Raw genomic sequence first — 24,453 nt, 5'->3', positions numbered from 1 at the left:
ATCTCCACACAGGATCTCTGGAGCTCAGTCAGAGTGACCATTGGGTTCTTGGTCATCTCTCTTACTGAGGCTCTTCTCCCCTGACTGCTCAGTCTGGCCGGGTGACCAGCTCTTGGAAGAGTCTTGGTTGTGTCAAACTTCTTCCATTTGAGAATTATGGAGGCCACTGTGCTCTTGGGAACCTTCAGTGCAGCAGAATTTTTTTTGTAGCCTTCCCCAGATCTGTGCCTTGCAATAATCCTGACTCTGAGCTCTGCAGGCAGTCCCTTTGACCTCATGGCTTTTGCTCTGGTACAGTATGCATTGTCAGCTGTGAGGCCTTCTATAGAGAGGTGTGAGCCTTTCCAAATCATGACCAATCCATTTAATTTACCACAGGTGGACTCCAATCAAGGTGTAGGAGCAGCTCAGCAACTATCAAGAGAAATGGGAGGCACTGGAGCTAAATTTCAAGTGTTGTTGCAAAGGGTCTGAATACTTACGCCAATGTGATATTTCAGTTTTTCCTTTTTAATAAATTTACAGACATTTCTAAAATACTGTTTTCACTTTGTCATTATGGGGTACTGAGTGTAGATTAATGAGAAAAAAATGAATTTGAATGATTGTAGTATCAGGCTGCAACATAACAAAATTGAAAAAAACTGAAGGGGGTCTGAATACTTTCTGAATGCACTGTATATTACTTCACTTATTTCAGAATGTCATAAGGTCTGTTCAAGTGGGCCCCTCTCCAGGATGGGCTGGATAGCCAAAGTCCTGATCTGATAAGAGTCACTGCTTTTACTCCAACCACACATCTCCATTTGCAGGCAGGCAGCGAGCTTGCTATTCCTCTTGACTGCAGATGTTGTGTTCCTACTTGATCCTTCCTGCTCTTAGTACCACCCGCATAGTTCCGTGAGTCATCTCCAACCACACTGGTATGATTCAATGATTTGGTTGATCCATTTTTATTTGCTTGGAAATGAGAAAAGAATACAGTAACATAATTCAGAATAGAATGTATCTAGCCCAAAGAAAGCAAGGATGACTCATCACATCTGTTGGTTCAGTATATATTTGTGTGCAGGAGAAAGAATTATCTACTCAGGACATCTATTTTAGTCTTATACGTAAAAAAAGATGTAAAGTATTAAAAACACAGCTTTGCCTAAGCAATATAGCACATATAATCACCATAGCTTTGGAGATTAGATAGATAGATAGATAGATAGATATAAAAATGGTTGTGAATACACTCATGCCAATCAACAAAGTCTCTATTACATGTTACAGAAACAAAGATGCTTATACCAAATCAAAGTATTTGTTTAACTAGCTTTGTCTTTAACTGGAAAAACCAAGGCTTTTAAATTGAACCTTCTCAGTATAAACACTCTTCCCCTTAGATATTTTCTATACAACCCCCAACCCATCCCCTTTGGGCATCCTTCAATATTTTTATGTTTTTCATCCCACTGACAAACCAATCCACAGATTTTTCTTCTTCCCAAAGGCTAATTTTAGGAAGTCTTCCTTTTATATCATAACAAACATTGATTTGCTTCATTAAAACATAGTTTCCTTTGAAAATCTTCTTACAAGATTTCCTTCTGCCCTTTGTATTGTATTATATTCTAATCCCCAACTGGCAGAAGCTTGGAAAGATTAGTTTCCCCAATGATCTGGACATGCTTGCAGAGGTATAAGGGAGATATTTGTTTAGCTTCCTTTCTGATTCTATCCTAGGAACATGAAGGTGAGCTAAGATGTGCTGATGATACACTGGAAGAATCAGGGTCATACATTAATCCCTCTACCTCCTCCTCATTCTCCTCTTTCAATTCTGTCACTTTAATTCAGTGGTTTGCAGCAGAAATTCATGTACTGAAACTCAGATCTGAACATTGCCAGTGTAGAAGATCATGTGTGAATATCAGTGTTTCTGGATGGTGATAAACTTTAAATATGATGAAAAGCTCTAATCCTTTCCCTATTCCTGGTTTATAATCAAATTGTATTGTCCCAATCACTAATGAAAAGGCTGTGATTAAAATTCTGCTGGGTGTTTTTCTCTTTATTGGCTTTATTTTTTTAAGGCCAAATAGTTTCAATATGTGTGCTGTTGTAGTTTCAAGTTATCTAATGTTTTTTTTTTTTTATTCCTTTTGCCAAATATTAGGTATAAAATGTAATCAAGAAATAGCATTGCAGGCAGACATTAGCATCTGGATGACCTATAGATAGATGGATATATTCTGATTAGTTGTAAAAAATGAAAACAAACCATTATAATGTGTTATGTGAACTTTTAAGTTATACAGGACTCTTTGGTTTGGATGTATCTGCAGAGGGAGGGAATAAAAAGTAGTAATTATATTTCAGTTTCTGACAGAAGACATTTCTGCAGTTTGTTTAGCTGGGTGATAAAAATATAAATGGTCTTTGAAGACTTTGAAGGCACAGAACAAAGGGAGCAACTTCATTTGAAAAATGAAAAAAAGAATTATCCAACCAAACCCATTTCTGGCTGAAAACAGAAGGGAAAAAAATGAGAGGGTTTTTTTTTTTTTTTTTTACATAGCCCTGTTGGAAATGTATTATTGAATAGGTTTATAGCCACCTCAGGAAATGGCAGCAATCTTGGCTAGGAAGGAAGGAAGGAAGGAAAGTTAGTTGATGGGAATAGCTTCAAAGTATCTGTGGCATGTCTCTGATGCTCCCAATTCTGAATTTCAGCCCCACCTCATAAATACACTTTAACTTTCTCCCACCCTATCAACAATAGCCCTATCTTAATTGATCCACTATGTGTCTGTTTTGGAAATGCCAGCTGGCTAGCCACTATAAATGTGGTTCAATGAACAAATGCCACCAATGCTTTACTAAGTTATGTGGTATGGTATCCAGGGGTAAATCTCTCACCCATGATGAACAGAAACCACAGCTCAGGTTATACTGAGCTCTTTGTATCCTAGGTTTGAAGAAATGTGAGAGATTAAAGCGAAGGTTCTTCTCAAGAAACAAAAGCTTCAGTGAAGCTTATAACCACTGGTATCAACAGACTGAATACCTCCATGCCATGCAGCTGCCGTAAATGAGGAGTGAGTCAGAATTTTTTTAATTTAGCAGCAAAAGCATAATTGCACATTCAGGGATTCAGATCCAGATTTTCAAGAGCTAAGCAATGAAATTTCTTGGACTGGATGCATGCATCTTTCAACTCCACTTTCTCCCACAAATATTTAAAATCACAAACTTTTGCCATCTTGATTATTCAGAAATTTATAAGTGTTGAGAAGTTTTGTTTTTTAATAAGAATATTAGATTTAATTTTAATCTTTTAAAATACAAAATACTAATACATCTAATATTAATATACAACTTCTAACCTGAGGGAAGGTAAAACTGAAGAATCTTGAGCAGCTGATTCTATTGATTGAGCCTAATAAAGGCATTATTTTAGTTTTGCTACTTGAATTTTGTTCTAATTGTCCACTGAACTATTTTCAGTGTTGCATACTTAATAACTATCATTAATACTTTTTTACTGTATTAAGAACAGCACTGCGGTGAAATCTTCGTCTTCCATTAAGTCTGTAAAAGTAAACCACAAGTCAGAGAAGTTAAAACTATGAACATGTATATCTTAAGAGTGCACAGAGTAAGACTGTATATAATACTTCAATTATGAGAATCTTTTCTTGTTTTTAACAGCCAGTAGAGACATAACATTAAAGAGATTTCTTAACGTGAATTATGTTTGCAACTCCCCCACCAAATGAGTGAATGAATATATTATCTGTACTAACTGAACCTGTCTCTATTAATTCTAATTTCATTCACTCCAATGATAATGATGCAACTGTGAAAACATTATGTTCAGATTTTGACCAGATGTATATCAGCCCAGTACGAGCATTCAGCACTAGAAAAATTGAGTGATTCCTCCAAAGGAGTACTGTACAGACTATAACCTATGGACCAGACATTGAGGAAAGATTGTCTACTGCCTAAGACAGTGTTGTCCAAACTTGGCCACTTTAAGATGAGTGGACTTCAACTCCCAGAATTCCCCAGCCAGCCATGCTGGCTGCGTAATTCTGGGAGTTGAAGTCCACTCATCTTAAAGTGGCCAAGTTTGGACAACACTGGCCTAAGAGGTCATAAGATGCTGGCCCTTCTTTTGAATGATCTGGGAACAAACACATGCACACTATGTCTGAGACAGGAAGGGCCAATCTCCTATCGTCCGGAGGTGAAGCTCAGAAAAATCTGGAATCATAATACAAGCAGGGCAACAAAGAAGACCTCAGAAGTGTCTGGGAAAGTGTGTTTTTAAAAAGTCAAAATCACCAAGTGACTGAAGCCCCACCCTTTCTTGACGTGTGTCACAATGCATGCAAAAAAGGGCAGGGCTTTGATCACCTGATTGTGGCTGCCCTCTTGACCTCGGGGACTTTGATTGCCCAGGTGTGGCCATCTTGACTTTTCTGAGCCACTCCCTGGCGACTCCCCTGGATAGAAACCAGTCCACATTTGGTGCGCTGTTTAAAAAACGAAACAACGGCTGAAGAGGAAAAAATGCTTTTTTGGGCAATTTGCCAGAAGGAAAGGGGGGCTTTGAATAGGATTGACTGATCGTTGATGAAAAGTTGACCCTCTTCCGAAGCAAGGTGGGTATCTACATCTATTATAATGTGGTAAACAATGTTTTAAGAAAGCCAGGATGATGAAATAAGGAGTTGCCTTGTGACTAAGATGACCTGGGTTCAAGCCCCAACCCGCCATGAATCTCCCTCACAGGGTTCTTGTGAAAATAAATGGAGAGGACAGAAAGACGTGTGGATTAAAATGCAAAAAATAAATACTTTTGTTAAAATAAGCCAAATTGCTATTTGGAAAGTAGGAAAGAGCTTTTATTTGCACAAAACGACGCTTATCTGTAAGACTCAATTTCTAGATCTAGATTGGTCTGTAAAAAGAAGGCCCTGTGGGATGCAATTGCAACAATATTGAGGGGGTTTTTTTTCCTTATTCCACCTTTATTATTATTATTTTTTTGTAAATAACTCAAGGCGGCGAACGTACCCTGTACTCTTTCCTCCTCCTATTTTCCCCACAGCAACAACCCTGTGAGGTGGGTTGGGCTGAGAGAGAATGGCTGGCCCACAGTTGCCCAGCCGGCTTTCAGGCCTGAGGCAGCACTTAAAGAACATGGGGATGATCTCAGGAATTAACAAAGGCCACTTCAGAGCATTATTCAGTTTGTCTCTGAAGCAGGTATCCTGTTGTTGAAAACACTATTTTTGATTTCCCACATTGAAGCATTTGATGTAGAAGTAGGTCACAATTTTTGCAACAGGAACCAGACTTCCTGAAACCTGGATGAACACACTGGGGCAAAATGAATAGCCAGTCTATAAGTGCAGTCTTTTTCAACCTCAGCCCCTTTAAGGTGTGTGGATTCCAGACATGCTGGCTAGGGAATTCTGGGAGTTGAAGTCCACACACTTTAAAGGGGCTGAGGTTCAAACTTTTGATGAATTTCAACTCCCAAGTTAGCTCCTGTGTGGTTTATAGAATGCTAAGGTTAGAAGGAAACTTTGAGGTCTCCTAGTCTAGTCTAGGGCAGCAATCTTCATAAGATACCAATCAAATGCCTACCCAACAAAACCTCCAATAATAGAGTACTGTAGTTACAAGTCTAAGAAACTAGTTATTCCACCAAATTGCTTTCATGATAATGAATTCCTCCTCATTTTTAGCATAGATCTCCTTCCACAAAGTTTTAAACAATTACCAGTTCCCAGTGGATATAGCACCCTGTGACACTGGGGGGAAACCCCCCCTATTTTTCAGAAACGACCAATCAAACATCACAAGCTTAATGTTTATTTTTCCTTCAAGTTACATAAAAATACTCTGCACATTCCTGTAATGCTGTTTTCCAAAGCTATCTTGTGACACAAAATTCAATTTATCTCCTGCTTATGGTGACCTCTTCATTGCCCAGATTACTCCACAAATAAGTAACTTATTCCAATGAGTGACATGTGAGACCCTAGCATGAGGTGAGACACAAAATTCAACTTCTTTGCTGCTCACAGTGACCTTCTGTTCACTTCCCAGAATGCTTCAGGAGTATGCAAATTGTCCCAATAAATTAAGATTGTTAGATGCTGGCCACCCTCATGAAAACAGATTCATCTCTTGAGTTTGGGAGCACTGAAAAACTGATTCCTCTTGAAAGATGGGAAGTAACCGATAGCATCAGTGTCTACTTTGCTGGAGGAATACTGCTGTAAACTGCACTAGTTTTTAATCACATTTGAGAGTATGCCTGCTCTGATTTATGCTTAGTGAGCACTGATTATCTCTCTTATTTCACCAAACCCATATATTAAGGAAAATAATTCTCCCTGTGTTGAAAGTTGCTAATTAACCTTGGTTGGGGATATAAGGTGATCTTTTAGTATAAAAGTAAAATTTGAATGCAGGTGATCTGACTGCACCTGCACTCAATTTTCTCCCTACAGAGGCAATACTTTTCTCTTCATGCATAGAATGTGTCTGTCTGTGCCAATATGGTTGGGACGATAATACAAGAAGCGCAGAGCTTTGCCAGAAGCTACTTCTGTTAGAGAGCTAATTAAAAATAGGGTATTTCTAAGCACTTGGGATTCTACCTTTTATTTGTTCAACATGTTTTTTCCCCCTTTTCCATGCCTTCCTGTCTTTAATTTTATTCCTAAGCTTGTGCTCGAGGTTCTCTTGAAACCTTGCTTGGAATTGTTGTTTTCAGCTCTCTTTATCTGACTATCTACTGACATAGTGTGATGGTTTGTGGAGATTAAAAATAAAAAAAAGCCCTACATGATGCAATTGTGCAAGGCAGAGGTGTACATGGGATTGGAGGCTTTCATCAAAATCAGATAAATGTACAAAAGGGGAAGGGCTGGATCATCATGGTGCAATTTGCCCTCTCTTGCCCTCCACGTAGTCATCTTGGTTGCAAGACCAGTAGTTCTGATGCCAATGTTTTGCATCACGTTAAAGGCCAGATATAGGCCAAGTTCCCAAGTAGCACCAACATGTGGTGGCAACATCTTTTTTCCCTACAATTAAATTGCCTTCACATTATCGCCAGCCCATGAATGAGAGGGACTTAAGGGCCAGCTGTACTGATGCTGAAATAGTGTTTTTATTTCAACACAATCCATGGATAAATAAGCTCAAGGTGTATAAAATCTGTTTGGTTTTATTGCCCATTATCTTGGAGGGAAGATGGTTGTCTGGAAATGACTGGAAAGAGAGGTTATAGAGGCAGGATGGGGGTTAACAATGGACAGCACGTTTCATGCAAGCTTAAGAATTGGTGGAGAGCATTTTATTTATTTATTCGATTTATATACTGCATAATTTATATACTGTATATTACATAGTGTACTACTGTAATTTGATCATGAGAAAAGCCCATAGAAAGCAAAATAACTTCCCTAGTTCTTTTAGGAAAAAGAGAAGTAATGCTATGCTCTATATGTGTCCATGCGTGTATTTGTTCCGGTAAGTTGGGAGGGAAAAAAGCCACCTCCAAAACTTAAAAAAAAAAAAAGACTCTAAAGTTATTTTGAGAATGAGTAGAAAGGCAAAAGCCTCTTTTGTAAGTGAAGAACGCTTTCAGAAAATTGAAAGACAGGTTTTGATACTACATTAAGAACAGCAGCTCTGGTTGCTGCTGAAAATACTAATGAACAAACTAGGGTTTTGTTTCTTTAAAACAGGCTGTGGTTCTCCACATGTTGCTGAAGTCAGCTCTCATCAGCCCAGCCAGCTGGACACAACTTCCTAACAGCCTGGAAGTTCCTTATTGAGTAAAAATCTTCCTCCAGACTCAAACTTCACCCCCACACACACACCTGTTTGGAGGAATTCAGTAACCCACTTTGAAGACAGAAGAGAGGGATTTTTAAGAAAAGAAGACCATTACTTTGTTCCTTTCAGTATATCTCAATTTAGGCCTCAGTAATCTCAGTTTATCCTTTTTTGTAGCATCACTGTTTTTTTGAGGCTCACCTTGTCACTGTTGATCTCAGTAATTTAAAGATAATTTTTTTTATTATTCTTTAATGCTGGTTCCAGCAAAGACTTTGCTTAGTTTGGACAATTAAAGGAGAAGCCTTCGGAAGATGGGGTCCTATCAATGAAGCTGACTGATGTGTTATCATGGTTGATATCAATTTAGAAGGTTTTGAGAAGTATTAGACTAATTCATAGCATATCAGGGGTACTGATTAATATGGATGTTTAGGCTCCAATATGAGATATCATATAACTGGTGGGGGTAGAGGTGGGAAGTATTATTTTGTCTATGGGCTTTCCAGAAGCCTGGTTAGCATATATAGTCTGTGTGTGTGTGTGTGTGTGTGTGTGTGTGTGTGTGTGTATATATATATATATATATATATAATATGGATCCTAGTTGACAAATGTGTGTTCAGCTATACTGGTGACTTTAAGATAATGTTAAAAATGTGTGTGTGTGTATTCTGAAGCCATCTGAATGGCCACTTGCAAAAAACCCTAACCCTAATCCTAACCCATTTGCAATATAGGCACTGCTTATATAGAAAAGAGATTTTTGAAACAAAGAGAGATTTGAAGAATATTGAAGCCGTTTGCTAAGCATTAATGTTCTGTTCTAGATACTTAGATAAAGCCAAAGCTAATGAGAGGCCATGCTGAGTTATGGAAGTGCATAATCAACCTATGTGTTAAATTAACCACAAGGAAAAGTTATTGTCTCCAGTCTTCCTCACCAAATAAATTGGAGCCATCGTTCTTTTTTTCCCCAACACCTCTACCTAATGTCATTAAAATGAGTCATTTTCAGAAACCTCACATAATGAACAGGTAGTTGTAAAGGAAGAGGAGACCACAAGGATGTTGGCCCCTATTTTATCAGGATAGGTAGAACAGAACAAGCTCAGTAAGAAGCAGACAGAATACTAAGAGCCTTTCTTCCCTTGCATCAAATGGTGGGATAGACATGTCATGTCCCCTCAACCTCTTTTTTAATGCTGCGCCTCATAATATTGCCTTCATACCTGAAGTCACCTTAATTTGTCCTTAACTGTATTGATGTTACAGTAGAGTTTTCCCTCTTATCCTAATACTGGTTTAGCTGTGGTTGTAAGCTGACACCATGCACCCGCTATTTTGTTGGTGCTGTCAAGTGATCCTTAAGGGTTGGGATCAGCTCAGCACATATTGACAACTTTAGGCTGATTTGACCACAAATACCTTCCTTCCAGTCCTTGGTCGATGTCTTCCAGGGTCATCCTGCATCTGGCAGTGGTAAAATGCAGTTCTTTCAAATGTAGTACATGTAAGGAAGGACAGCACCACTTGTCAGCATCATACCTGTGGCTGGAAGGGAATCATCAGGGACAGCAGAAAATGCCATTCTGCTGTAAGTTTCTGCTGGCTCAAGGATTAGTGGATAATATGAACCTCACTGTAAGGAAGAGTCCTGAGACAGGTACACAGGGGAAATATACTGTATGGAACAAGAAGTTTACCAGGAAGTACTTCATTTTGCAGACCCAGAAATGAAACTGAAAATGTAGACAGGTTGCAGAGTCCTGTAGAAATTAAGTTAGTTAATAATACAATACAATAATTTATTTCCATTTACATTGGCCCGGGTTGTTGTTGGTTTTTTTTGATTGAAAGGATATTCCATTTGAAACATGAGGGTGGCAGTTTATTAAGAGGACCCAGCCATAACCAGAAATAATTTTTTTTCTCCTCCTCTTTTTGCATTATGGAGCAAGATCTGAAGTCCCAGCACATTAGATTTTGTAATGAACAATCTAGTTCTGGCATGGAGATGCTGGCAAGTGGAGTTTTGGCTGTATCTGGATCTTCCTTTAGCATGAGAAGAGGAAAAAGGGTGAGATACATGCAAATTCCTTGACCTGGGTATTGAATGTTTAAATAATTGGATGTGTGTGGTACACCCAAATGAACTGATACAGTAGAACACTATTTTTTATGAGTTAATGGGGAGATGAGGAAGAATTAGAAATATATGTGACTGTAGTAAAGACACTGATAGCTATGTGTCATTTTAGAGGTTATTGTTCCTTAACAGAGACAGGATTGCCTGTAGGACAAGGGATCAGCATCTCCATGAGCAATTGATGTTGGTTTAACATTATGGCCTGGAAATAGGCAGAAGAGTGGAAATTTCTCAAAGTACAGTTGGAATATTAGAAGATAAGCCAGCCAGAATCTCCCCATGAGCATCACCTAAAATATGTTGCTTATATTGTGGGAACCAACATAATGAATGAATGAATGAATGAATGAATGAATGAATGAATGAATGAATGAATGAATGAATGCAAAATGCCCTGAAAATATGCAGCACTGAAAAAAGTGTGGCATCCCTAATCACTTCCAAGGAAGAAGTGTAAGAAAAACTCAGGGCACAAAAGTGAAGATGGTGCAGGCAGAGAGTGAAAACTCTAATTGCTCTAAGGATATCCTGGGTTGGACCTTAGAAGCCCCAGACCATGGTAAGGGATATTGGGAAGATGGAATCTATATTCCATCTGATTGCTTGTAATCATGCTGGTGAGCCATCAACCACCTTATTCTCAACTGGGTTCTGAGACATCCTGTAGAGTGCCACTATGCCACCACAGCCTTTCATGCTTGCAGAAAATATTATTGCTCTATGCTACCAGGTACTCTTTATGTATACCAAGAATATTTAGTATATCAAAAATACTTGGGAGAAGGATATTTGACAGGAAAACTTAAATTTCAGTTAGATTCTAATGTGGAACCAGTCAGGATTCCTAAAGGATGGGTTCCTATAGTTTTGGTGGAAACACTAAAACAGGAATTGGCCAACTTACAAACTAAAGGGATAATGAACACCAGTGAACACCAACACAGTATGGATTAGCAGCAGCTTGGTTATACAGTGTGGAAAACTATGCACCTGTAAGATGCTAAACACTCAAATAGAGCATTACAAAACCATTGGTAATATATCACCTATTTCAAGGTTTTCTCAGTATTTGTTGTAAATAATAGATTTTGGCATATCAAGGTGGACAAGGAATGAAGCTATCTGACTAATTATGCGATGCCCTTTGGCCAGTTTTGCTGATTACACATACCAGTGGGCATGAGCCCATTGCCTAAAGTGTTCCAACATAGATTAAATGAAGAGCTAGAGAACATTCCAGGCATAGAAAGAACTGTTGATGACACCTTCATTGTCAGGGAAGGAGATATTGAAATACAAAGCAATAATGGACAGTGACAAAAAAGTTCTTTTTTCCTGGAATGATGCAGGGAGCAAAATATAAAAATGAATCCTGATAAAGTCCAGCTAAGATTGAAATAATAAATAAATAAATAAATAAATAAATTCAGGTGGCTATTTATGCTAAACCAATACACACTTCCTAGCATTTTCTGCAGATAGCTCTCAATTCCACATGGGACGAGTGCACTTCTTTCCTCAAGTGCTACTACAGTTAAATTAGCCCTCTGGTCCCTGAACAGGATCTCACCTTGGAATCCCACTAAGCATTTTTCTTATATGCCTCCCATCTCTCCCAGAGGGTGACTCTGGACGGCTTGCAATTAAAAACCAAGACGATAAAATGATAAAAATATAAATACCCCCCTGATTAAAACACAAACCTATTAAAAAAAAACAAAAAAATATGCATAACACATTCTGATAGTTGCAATTGATTGGAAGACAAGCAATAAAAGGAGACCTTGCATTCTCATAAAATACCATGCCAATCTTGGGAAAAGGTAGAAGTAGATTTGTTTAGATGGCAGGAGAAAGTCTATCTTATAACCATTGACTATTCTAATTTTGGGGAGATACACCCAGTGCCAGACACAAATCTAAAACAGTTGTAAGGAAACTCAAGAATGATTTGGCATACTACAGAATATCTGATAACAGTCTTGGATAATGAAACACAATTCATACTAGAAGAATTTGTAGCCTCTCAGAAGCAATGGAAGCTTGAGCATCAGACATCCTCAACTGCTTATCTCCAGAATAAGGGGAAAGTGGAACTGAAAGTCTTGCAGAAGATCAGAAAAGCTGAGTCTGATCCATAGCACATCCTGGTTCATCAGAACACCCCTCACAGAGTTTGAATCAGAGTCCAATTCAAGGGGTGATAAGTTGATGGCAGAGATTGTTGTCCATAATTCTTATGGCTGGAAGACCACAGCTATCAGGCTGCATTCATGGCAAAGAACAAACTATGACCCAGGTCAGTAGATCAGCTAAAACCCTTCCACACTTTCAATCATGAAAATCAGTGAGGATACATCCCAAAAAGAAATTGAACAAGCAGTAGAAGACAGAAGAAGTCGTATGTCAAATGCCACATGAAGTGATAACTCCAGAGGGACAGGTTATGAAGAAGAATCACAGACAACTGTGTAGCCACAGCCAACCTGTTGGGATACACTATTGAAGAACTATCTCTGGGGTCTACCAGGGATGCTTCTGGCTAGACCCACATCCTTCAGAGGTCTCTGACCTATAGCCACTAAGGGTAACATTAGCTGGAAATAACCAGTGCCAACCAGCACCAGGACAGGACAAGCTTCATTGCTGTATCAAACAGAATTCAGCCAGCCAACTGGTGGAACAATCAACCCCCTTACATTCAGGGGGTTTATAAGGGATTTTGAAAATCTACAGGTTTATTATAATTCTATAGTCTGAGTTTTGCAGGAAAGTGATTTTGTTAGAAGTATGTTAAAAAGAGAGATGTATCAATGCATGTGGAATTAAACAATGTAGGCAGAGAAGCAAACAGAAAGACTTAAAGTCGTTGAACAGATGAAATATGCAAAATGAAGGAATGGTACCAAGAAATACTTCTTTGCAGACAGAGAAGGAGACTGAACTAAGGCTGTACAGTTATTTTAGTTAGCTGATACAATAAAATAATTTAATTCTTTAAACTGGTCTGGGGATTTTGAATGAAAATTGTTCCACTTGAAACACTGATGCTAAATATATTATATCATACAGAACAGCTTTGAGTTCTTTAATTTACCAATTACAGCTCACAATCTGAGATTTTATCTCCTTGCAGAAATCATCTCAAGAGATTAACTGGCTTGCTCAGGGCCACTCAGGAGATCTAAACTGGCCTTGCAAAGATGGAATACACCTTTAATGGCTAGCACATCTTCAGTTTTTCATGCAATTTTAATGACAACTCAACTATTTCTCTGCTACAGTTGTGCTTCTGCTTAACCTTGAAAGTTTGCTATAGCTAGCAGCATTCCCACTCCCATAGGGAAATGAAATCGCTCCATAAAGTAAAAACAACTTTACATTTATATAAAGTAAAACAATTGGGATAAGAGAGAGATTTTTTTTACCAGTAGCAATTATTGCAAAAGAGAAAAGGAAAGCTTATAATGAATAAATGGGAAATAAGACTTTAATCACGTACATTTATATATTTTATGTACTTTAGCATCCTTTAGTCTCCTTCCCCCTTTTTTTGAACCTCTTTTGCGGCTAGTGCAATTCACACCATGTGGTATGAATGCCTATCAAGACAGCCAAATTCAATTCCAAATCCAAACATAAGCAGTGTTTGGAAGATGGGAAATTCCTTTGAGGTTTGCCCAGCTCCAATTTTACCTTAACCCTTAAGGGAAACCATTTTCTCTTTGAAGCTTCTGTCTGCCCTATTGCATCCTTGGGCTGTGCTTTAGGGCTTTCCATTCCAATCCATTTTCTGTGCTTAACCCTTTCATTAAGCTCCTGTCTAGGTGTATGTGTGTTTATATGTCTGCCCAGAGGATGAATCAATGCAGTATTTTGAAAGCATGGTGAAATTAAACAGATGAAAGCTGCAGAACAAGGAAATCTCGTATTTTGGAACCGTTGTGCCTAAATTAAAGGTGAATCAAAATTGTCACTATAATGAAACCAGATGTTCCAAGGCTTGATAGGAATGTCAATTAATTATTCTCTTTTTTAAAAAGAACTTGCAATTGTTATGGTTACAGTGAAGCTATTCATTGTGCTGTTTTTGTTGTTGGCAAGCGCCATGGGCAATAATAAAGATTTGAAAAGTCTTCTTCCCAGATAAAAGATTGTAAAGTGCTTGTTAAGCTGGCACGTGTTAAAAGGGTTAATGGGGAGAAACAGGAGAAAGATAAGAGAGTGCAGGGACTGGCAAAGGAACATGTTTTTTAAATTTTTTTAATGGCAACTATAATTAGTGTTCACATTTAACTGAGATAACTAAATATAGCAGGGCATTGTAGTATCTGAATATATACTCCCCAACTGTCCCTTTTAGGAGCTAGAGGAAACTATTTTATTTCACAAGACAAGCTGGAATGTCGTCCAGTTTTGTTTTTCAGTTCATAATGACAGATTTTTGGGAGACTAGGCATATCTGAGGAAGTGATGGGCTAGACGCACAGAATAAATCAAACTTGGCCACCGCATCGTAGAAGATCTGAAGACTGGCTTGTCATCAGGATGCAATCACTTTGGAAAGTTAATTCAGCAGTAGGAAGAAATCAAGTTGTTTTCTGAGTTGCTCCAAAGTGACACTAGAGTTGCTAGAGAGGCTACAAAATCTGGGAGTTGGCTTGGAACCTACTTTCTTTGGACTTAATGCTTCTTCAAGCCTGCCATAACTAATAAGCAGTAGTCAGAGGTGTTGCACACCAGAAGGTGCTTTGGGAAACCTAGCAAATGTCTTTTTTAATCAATGTAATAGCTTTAGGCACTGGCCCACAGGAGATTTTTGGGAGACTATCAGGAGCTGTACTTGAGCAGGACATCTTCAAGAAAGTAGCAGTGTTGCTCTAGAGCAGTGTTTCTCAACCTTGACAACTTTAAGATGTGTGGACTTCAACTCCCAGAATTCCCCAGCCAGCAAGATTCTGGGAGTTGAAGTCCACACATCTTAAAGTTGTCAAGGTTGAGAAACACTGCTCTAGATCACTATAGATGACAGATGCTCCCTAAACAAAATCATGAGGGCAGGTGTGGAAGAAAGTTAACTCTTTAACATCTTTTTAAAAAATGCCAGACTAGATCAGAATTCTCTATGAAGCCTTTTTGGAGATAGGTCCTAAGTTTTCTCTCACTTCAATGAGTAGCTATGAGTCTCTGTTAGGTTTGACAGGAAGGACTTGGGACAAAGCATGCATTCCCCTCTATGCTTGTTTCTGGAGTTGTGGGGGATAAAGTATGTACGTACATTTACGTGCATGCACTTTAGGTTCCAGGGAGATATTTAACCCTTTTTTAATTAAAATGCTTCTACCCCATGTTTCTGATTGATCCCAGTTCAAGGTAGTTAACAAGAAAGTAACAGGAAAGTGAAAATCAAAGGTAACACAGGATAAAATTAAGCATACCAATTTTTTATTATTATTATTATTATTATTATTATTATTATTAGTAGTAGTAGTAGTAGTAGTAGTAGTAGTAGTATAGCTCACTTCATGGCTGATTGCAAAAAGCTAAGGGGGTTTGTGCCTGGTTAGTATTTGGATGGGAGACCACCAGAAAATCCCAACACTATAGGCTAGACTGGGAAGTAAAAAGAAAAAAAAAAGATTCCCAAAATAAGGTAATGGTGAACCACTTCCATATTTTTTTTCAAGAATATTACACAGATATGCCCAGGAAGTAGCCAAGACATCACCTCAACTTGAACAATACTTTACCTGACTCACAATATGCTTTGGCTTTAAAACAAAAACAAAGAGGCCTCAGCATCACTCCAGATATCGGAAGGGTGATCACTTATTTTGATACCCTCTCCCCAACGCCGTGCTCTGCTGATAGAAAACTAACCCACCAGAGAGATGGCTAAGCTAGAGTCCTTTTTCTCCTGACACCACCTCATCCATGTGTGGAAAGTTTGCTTACTTCCCCCTTTCCTTTTCGCTGGTGAGTGCTTGGTTGCTTCCGACAGCTGCTGCCATGTCAGCTGTCAAGTGCTGTTAAATACAAGCTGCTGTATGCCAGATACTCTCAAAATGTTGGCGGCGGCTGCATGTGAGCTGTCCAGTGTTGACTGCTGCTACTGTACAGTTGTCAAATATCAAACCTGCCCTGCGCAGGGGATAGAGAGAAACTCTTTGCCTTTGAAATCCAGAGAAGTCCATGTGGAGGAGTGATGGGGCATGGATCTGGGAAGCGGGTTCATTTCTATTCTGGTTTCCAATCGATTTGGTGGCTTTTCCCACAGCTTTTTAGCTCCAGTCACCCTTGTGTGTTTGGTTGTGGACTGCATCTTTGTTCCCTAGAAAATATTTTTTTGCCCAGAGTTGTGAAATGGGATGGTCAGTCACAAAAACACTTACATTCCCTCTAGGAGAGATTCAGTGTGCTGCTCTTGGGAAATGTTGGGTTTCTCTGCTCAGTGTTAGCTGCCTTTAATGAAAAATGCATTTCATCTGTTTTGAACAAGAGAGATGTAAGTGAAGGAAAATCACAACAATCAAGTAAACCCCCAAATTCTTCCAAAGGAGAGGGCAATTAAAGCACCCTGAGAATGAGATAAAAAACCGGAAACCAGTCTCATAGGAGAAGACATTGGATGATAGATTTTGGCACAGGCAATTTATTTATTTTGGTATCATAGCAGCACAATACAGACCCATTGAAACATCAGTTCTACTGAGTTCAACAGTTCCAAGCCTTCGATTGCCACAGCAACAAATTCCACAACATTCCTTACTAGATCCTTTCCCACCTTGATTTTCCTTCAGGAATAGCAAGTTTTTCTCTCTTTCTTTCTCTCATTTCCCTTTAAGGGATAGCTTGGCATCCATTTAATCCAGTTTTAATTTATTTGTGCAGATCAGGAGATAAAACTGAATTACCATACCAAACACTGAATAATCATCTTCTCTTTATAAGTACAGAATAATTTAATAGGGTCATTTTGACTTTTCAATGTTCTTACTGGTAAGGAAATACTTTTCTTGTTAAAAATAACTATAAAGCCCTTATTATCAGGTGTGCAAAGGGCTTCCAAAGGCCTTACCATTACTGCAAAAATAATATTGTAACTCCAGAAACTTTTTTTGAAATTATCCTATCAAATATGTTTATTGATGAATTGTTTAATTTATTGATTTGACTTATATCTTGTCTTTTTATTTAAGCAGTTCTTCTAGCTGGCTAATAAAAGAAAATAAAATCCTGCCCCAAACTGAAAACATAAAATTAATGCTAAAATTAATTGGTGAAAAAGCCAGGGGGAGGGCAGGAAATCAGCCTTTACAGATTTTCTAAATGCTGAGAGAATTGGGACCATATTGAACTTTTAACAGAATACATTCCATAGCCTGGGACTAGCACAGGTGTCAGCCCTTTGAGATAGTCCAGACAAGAAGCATAACCATGAATACTATCTCTGTTGTTATTGTAAGATCACATTAACAGAATCTTGCAAGTCTGAAAGTACCCCTCCCCTCCTTTCCTTTTACTCTCCAGAAAACTAGGGAGGGTCCCTTTTGAAACGCTCTCATGCCCCCTCTGCTTCTATGGACTGAGATATCTTTTGCACAATGGTTGTCTAGTCTGCAGCTCTTCTTCCTGTCTCCCAAGATCATTCCCACATACCATTACAACAGGAGAAAACCCTCTGCTATATACCAATTAAAGGAACTTCTGATAGGAAGGGCCTCTTTTGCTGGATCTCTTCCTCAAATCTTAATGACTGGACAAGTTCAGAGTGGGAAAGATGATCCCTGAGATAGCCAGGTCCTAAGCCATCGAAGAACATAAGGACCTATGCCGACATCTTAAGCAGTAGCATCTGCACAATGACACAAAAACAACAGGTGTGTAGCGGTGCCATGATGCAAATCCCACTCTTACACACTTGCATCCCAACTTCTGGCAAGTATGTAAGTCATGGTGTTTCCTTCATGACATCATGACACACATTTTGTCCCTTCCCCCCACCCCCTAATCTTAAATTGTGTCCAGTAACGAACTGACAACCAGTGCAAAAGTTCAGTACAGGGATCATGCAATTTCCATTCCTTGCACCAGATACCCATCCAGCTGCTGAGTTTTAAGCCAGTTGGCAACTTCTGGATTCCCTTTGAGGGTTGCCTTATGTAGAACACATGATAGTAGTAAAGAACTATGGAAATTACTCTAATTTTGAGAAGTGTTTGTAGATTGTATTGCCTGGGTTGTTTCCTAAACCAAATGCTGACTTTGAAGTAAATGGGAATGAATGTTGTTAATTATGTTTATATTTATTAGTTGCCTATTAGACTAGCTCTTTTGTTGCTATCTTAGTTTTCTCTGTTTTGTCAGCCATGCCCCAATCTTTGTTTATATGAGCAATGAAATAAGCTGGAGGTATAATACTTGGTTTAGTTTGACTTATTCACAGCTGCAAATGAGAGAGCCTTATTGAATTAATTAATCCTGATTGAGTTAATTAAAAGAATTAAAACTCAGAACTTCCAGGATAGAGCCAAACTTATGATGGTTTCACAGAGCAGTGAAATGTTTATGCATGCATGCATAATCTCAGAGTGGGAAAAGAAATTCAATAAATCGTCGTCAGAAGTCATAAAAATAAAAGCATTATGCATAATTCACAAACTGCACAGATCCTGGATGTGGTTGCTTTAGTTGTTGGTGTTGTTTAAAAAGCAGCTGCAGAGAATCACAGTTCTTGATCTGATCGTGTTCTCAAAGAAAAACTTTAGACAGTCACCTTGCATTCAGATATAACACGTTCTTCTGTATTTGATGTTAAAAGTATGTTTGTACCTGGAAAGGCTTTATAATATATGAAAAAATCAATTTCTTGCAATTGTCTTCATACTTTTAACTTCAATCTTACACGGTATTCTTCTTAGTCAATGTGGCGACTTCTGGTTCGTTATTTGAGAAAAGTCTTAGATGCGGGTATAGTATTCCAGATTACTTGGGCATCTGGCAAATGCAGAAATAGGAACAGGGACAAAAGAGAAAAAGAGCAGTAGATGAGAAATGGGGAATGTATTTCCGCTTAAAGTATTTCAGTCATTACAAGTTCAACATGCCTACTACATCACAGTGTAAAAAGCTGGTATGAAACAGGATCTACAAAGAAGCCATCATGATACTAATATGAAATAGAGGTATGGCATAAATTCTGGTCAGCTCTTATTAATTTGGAGCATCCTTCTAACCTGGTTGGTGGTAGAGTCAAGGTCAACTTCTGGTGACTTGATGGACAGATTTGGAAGTGCTCTGCCACTGCCCTTTAAAAAAATGTTTTTCTGACGTTCCAGGCTGGCCCACAGCTCTTGAATTCCATGGAGATCTCCCCTCCAACTACCTCTAACTGGGCCTGAACTGACTTAGTTTAGGAGCCTAGATAAGGCTAGCCAGGTGTTGCCACCTTCTGAGACACCATATCAAGTAAAAGGCCATTATTCCAGTGATTTTATCTATAAGTCTGATGCACCTATAGAGATGCCTTGATCTTTTCAGATTAACAAGGTATCTTCCCCACCACTTTTTGCACTGCCCATGTGATTTCTGTATTGCAAAGAGGCTGAAGCCCCTGTAAGCCTGTTGGATTTAAAAACAAAACAAAACAAAACAAAAAAGAAAGTTGCAAGAAAAGTGAAGAATTTAGTGTTGTGAAAAACATGTTGACCTGATCTGGGGGATAGTCAGAGTTTCATCTACTTTCTAAATTATATGAGATGGCTTTTCCCCACTGCCTGCCCATGTGACTCTTCGACTTTGTAAACAGCCTGATCCTACTGTAAGCCTGCCTACCCTGTTAAAATCATTCTAGTTCAATCCCAAAAGGAACCATGCTGGAATTCTCTGTAACCTTTGTTCGGTACACACGTTACTGGAGCAATGTACAATGAATCACGTGAAATATGTAAATCAGGTCTTACATCACCAGCAAGGCTGTAATCATGGTGCTCTAGTTAGTCCTCATCACTAAAGATTTCTATGAATTCCCATTCACCTTCTCATTATTCTACATGCACACACAGGCATATTGTTTTAATGTAGGTTGCAAAGAGTTTTAAATGTTGGTATCTGCTCCAACTACTGTTTTAGAACGTAGATTGGGGATTGAAAAAATTGTTTTGAAAGAGAGATATTTGGGCATTGGAATAGGCAAACCTTTCATATTTATGTATTTTCAGGAAACTTCACGTTCTTTTAATTCTCCCTAAACTACTATAAAAGTACAAATTCTGCCAGTATGTTTACTTTCTGACCTGGAAACAGTGACATCTAGTGATGCAACCCTGCATGATATAAATCCATGAACAACAAGAGAAAAATAGATGACATTCATAAATAAATATATAAAGGAGGGGATAATCAGCACCCCTTGAATATCATAGATGTCTCTCAAATAGTTCAATGAAAGTATTTCATTGAAATATATTTACTGTGGCATAAGATCTCTCTGCATATCTATGGATGTCTACAGATCTACTTATGGATGAAGATACATGTCTACATCTCTCCATAGCTGCCCATCACTACAGAAGAAACAGGATGGGACAGAAAATGTGCAAGGAAATGAAGACCAAAAATGTCAGAAAATTCAAAATGCTGTCTTCCTCGCTATGATCTCTGGGAAGTCTCTGAAAGAGAGACAAAGTTGCTTTATTCATCTGGCCTCCAAACATGTGGGACCCCCAGTCCTAGATTTCCCATCCAGCTTGTATTCACTTTAGTAGTATACAAAATATATGCAAAGAAATATGCAAATGAGATGTGCAAGCACTGAATTTATATATACATTGGAACTGGTGTGTGCCTAAATGTATTAAACATTCCCATCTGCAAGCATGGAATATTTATATGAGGCAATTGAAAAGTTCTTGCACGTATACTTGGGGCTACTGGATCACAGCCACAACTCACGTATTTTAAAGCTTTTGCTCCTCTCCCTTGAGGCTTTTCCTATTAAAAAACAAACACCATAATTCTTTAGGTTCTGCATTTACCCAGAGGAAAAATATTCTACATCAGGATCCTAGCTGATAGAGGACCCATTCTGTAATTTATTTGGCTTAATGGGTTAATTGGCAAAAAGTTGTTAACTTAAATATGTACTATACTGGGGAAATCCCCCCAAAGCAAAGCTGTTGTGTGTATATCTGTGTGTGTGTGTGTGTGTTTTGGTGGTGGTGGGGAGGTTTGCGTGTAAGATAGCTATGCAATAAAACCAACTGTGTATTAAAGTAGAACATTCTCAATTTTATTCATAATTAGAGCAGGCTCTTTAATCTTTTGCTCCCAGGAAGTTCAAAACATTTCTTTATTCTTCATTAAACATAAAGATAAAGCTGTTGGTGAACATGTACACACCTTGAACAGTTTGTCCTTTTATTCACAAAATATGTTTTTGAAAACACATCTGTGATTCCCTTTTAGCTTTGTTTGTGGTTTCTAGAAGATTTGTTCCCAAATTTTTAATCTATGGTAGACTAATGATGTGCCTTGAATTATATTCCCAAAACACAAAGCTAAAAACCACTCTAAAGCAAAGAGTGGTCATCTTCTCTAAATGCCACATCAATTATTTCCACTACTGTAAAATCACTGACAGACAAATTGAGGAAGTTAAAGCCTTTAAATATCTACATATCTGGAAACATCAAACTGGCAATATTAGAACTTGGGACTAAAGGCTACCAACATAATAATCAGTTTGCTGATTATAAAGGCAATTAGCTACACTCCTGCAGCAGTGAAGCCTTTTGCTATAAAATGCCCAGCTTTGGACTTAAAAGGATATCCCTGCCCTAGACATGGACGTCTAGAGAATTATGCTCTATGCTGTTCACTCAGAAGCAAGTGCCTTTCTCCAGTTCGAACTTGGCCTTGTCTCCATAAAAGCCTGTATGAGACTCTTCTGAATGAAGCAATACCTGATAATAACATTTGGGGATAGTCTCTGGCCCAACTCATCCTGTCATATAGATATAGCCCTGGACGGATGGATGGATGGATGGAAGGAAGGAAGGAAGGAAGGAAGGAAGGAAGGAAGGAAGGAAGGAAGGAAGGAAGGAAGGGCTTCTGATCGGGCATATTGTGAGCTCTCAACCCACATTTTACTTACGTTGGGCCTAGACGAGGTCAAACAGAATTTTCCATTAAGACCTCCAAAATGATAGATCTGAATTTTCATATCATCACCATAGAGATGTTAGCAGCATCCTATGTCATTTTTTTTTTTTTTATCCGCACTCAGTCATGACCGATTCTGCGGCGACTGCCTGGACGAGTCCCTGCAGTTTTCATGGCAAGGTGTTTCAGAAGTGGTTTGCCATGGCCTCCTTCCTAGGGTGGAGCCCAGCTGGCGAGCGCAGGAGGCAGGGTTTCCGTTGCTTCGCGCCTTTTTCAGGTGTGTGCGGCTTCCGCGTTACCGGCAACTTGGTCCCGTCTCCCGTGCAAGCGCCGCCAGCATTTTTCCTCCTGCCGGGGTGAGAGTCCCCATTTCTCTACCCACGTAAGTTTTCAAGGTGCTGGCTTGGCAGGAGCTGGGGAAGAAGCAGGAGCTCGCTCTGCTGCGTGTAGCTGGGCTCGAACCGCATTTCTGGCCGGCAACTTTCAGTGTCATTAAGCCGCTGCGCCATTACATCCCCCTCTATATGTCATACCTAAGTATTTTTATAATATTCTCTATGCCCAATGTTTATACTTGCAAGATGTAACATCTTACCTTCAAATGTGTAGGGGAAGTTCAACAATATCCCATATCCAGAATGTGTGTGCTTGAACACAGGTCAAGAGAGTTAATACTTTGTCTTGTTGAGATGATATTTATATCATGCCTGATACTTAGAACTAATCTCCATCCTTACAGCAGATGTCTAGGAGTTCCCAATCAGAGCTTTTGTGCTTTTTGCTAACCGATCAGTTTAGCATAATTTCTATGAAATATGCAAATATTTGTGCAGTTGCAATCACTGTTAAAATGGCCTGATTGATATATAGTCACAAGTGGTTTCTGATATGTACGCTGGTTATAAAGTTTGCTTGGATATCTTTTTTTTAGGCCACATCTATATCGTTTGTGTGACCCTTATGTTATCCATAAACAAATGGATGGTGAGCCTATGAATGTCTTATTTGGTATCTACCAGGTTCATTGTCCCACTTGATATTATTTTAGTTTTATGTTAGATTGTTTTAATTAATAATAATTGCAAGGCTAGCCTGCTGAAAAGCAGACTCAATATCTAACATCTTTGTTAGTTATAAGAATGACTCTGGATTCCACACATTTATTCTTAGTAAAAAGAAAGGATGGGTGATTGCACCATGAGTTCTTTGTTTGGAAGTTTTCCCACCTGCCCAGAAAAAAAAAAATGAAAGAAAAGAGTTTCTTATGTCTGTTTGTGTATGTGGGAAAAGAGCTAGAGGGGGAGTGGTGGGGAACAAACTCAACAGTCTGTTTTCTGGTAAATAGGCCTATACCTGAATAAGCCTATTTACCTATAAATGGTGGCATTTTGTGAATCAGTAACCCTTCCCTTGATGAAGGGAGGCACCCAATGGGACTTTGCTAAATTTTCTCCAAACCTGAACCCGTGCCTTCTCAGAGAAAATGTCTGCTTCTGGGTCTTACTACCTCTCAGAAATACCTATAGTTGTTCTTCGGCCCCACTCACACTGTTTCCTCAGCATATTCAGAGACTCATATTCCTCATTGATAATGAGGATGAACGTTCTCTACCAGACTGTGGTCCAGATTTTGCAACTGAACAGAAGTATTGTGTGGTTAACAGTTGTAGCAGGACATTTCTATAAGTTTCATCTTCAGTTAGTGATCTTGCAGAATGTTTCTTGATCAGTTATAACAGTACTAACATAAAGAATTGTAACTGATATGAGAACATAATGAGAATGTATCTGTGGGATTTTTATATATATATATATATATATATATATGTGTGTGTGTGTGTGTGTGTGTGTGTGCATGTGCTAACTTGCCTGTTTCAGCACACCCACCCAGCCACCCACTCACACACACAAACATGAATGAATAAAACTAAGATTGTGAAGTGACTTTTTGGTCCACTTCAAATTAAAATAACGAAAACCATATCCAGGATAAGCAGATACTTCATTTACTGCAGCGTCTGTGAGGAGAGTGGGCATGTGGGGATTGAAACAGGCAAGATGGTAGACACAGTATTGCAATCCAAGCACAATCCTTTTGCCCATGTGTGCATTGATGATGGCTTGGAATCAATACAAGGCTGCTAGACTTCAGTGAGGTTGATTCTCACTTCAATACCCTTCATACTTTTAGAAAGATTAGTTACAGATGCTAATTTTATTAAAATACGTTTTTCCACAAGAAAACAAAAACCTTCCGTATTTATATGTATTTCCCTTTGAAGCCT

The sequence above is a fragment of the Python bivittatus genome, unplaced genomic scaffold (assembly GCF_059951505.1).
Source record: "Python bivittatus isolate LINGU-HERP-01145 unplaced genomic scaffold, Pbiv_v1 ctg000850_np1212, whole genome shotgun sequence".
Taxonomy (NCBI): domain Eukaryota; kingdom Metazoa; phylum Chordata; class Lepidosauria; order Squamata; family Pythonidae; genus Python; species Python bivittatus.
Note: the sequence above shows the minus strand (reverse complement) of the source record.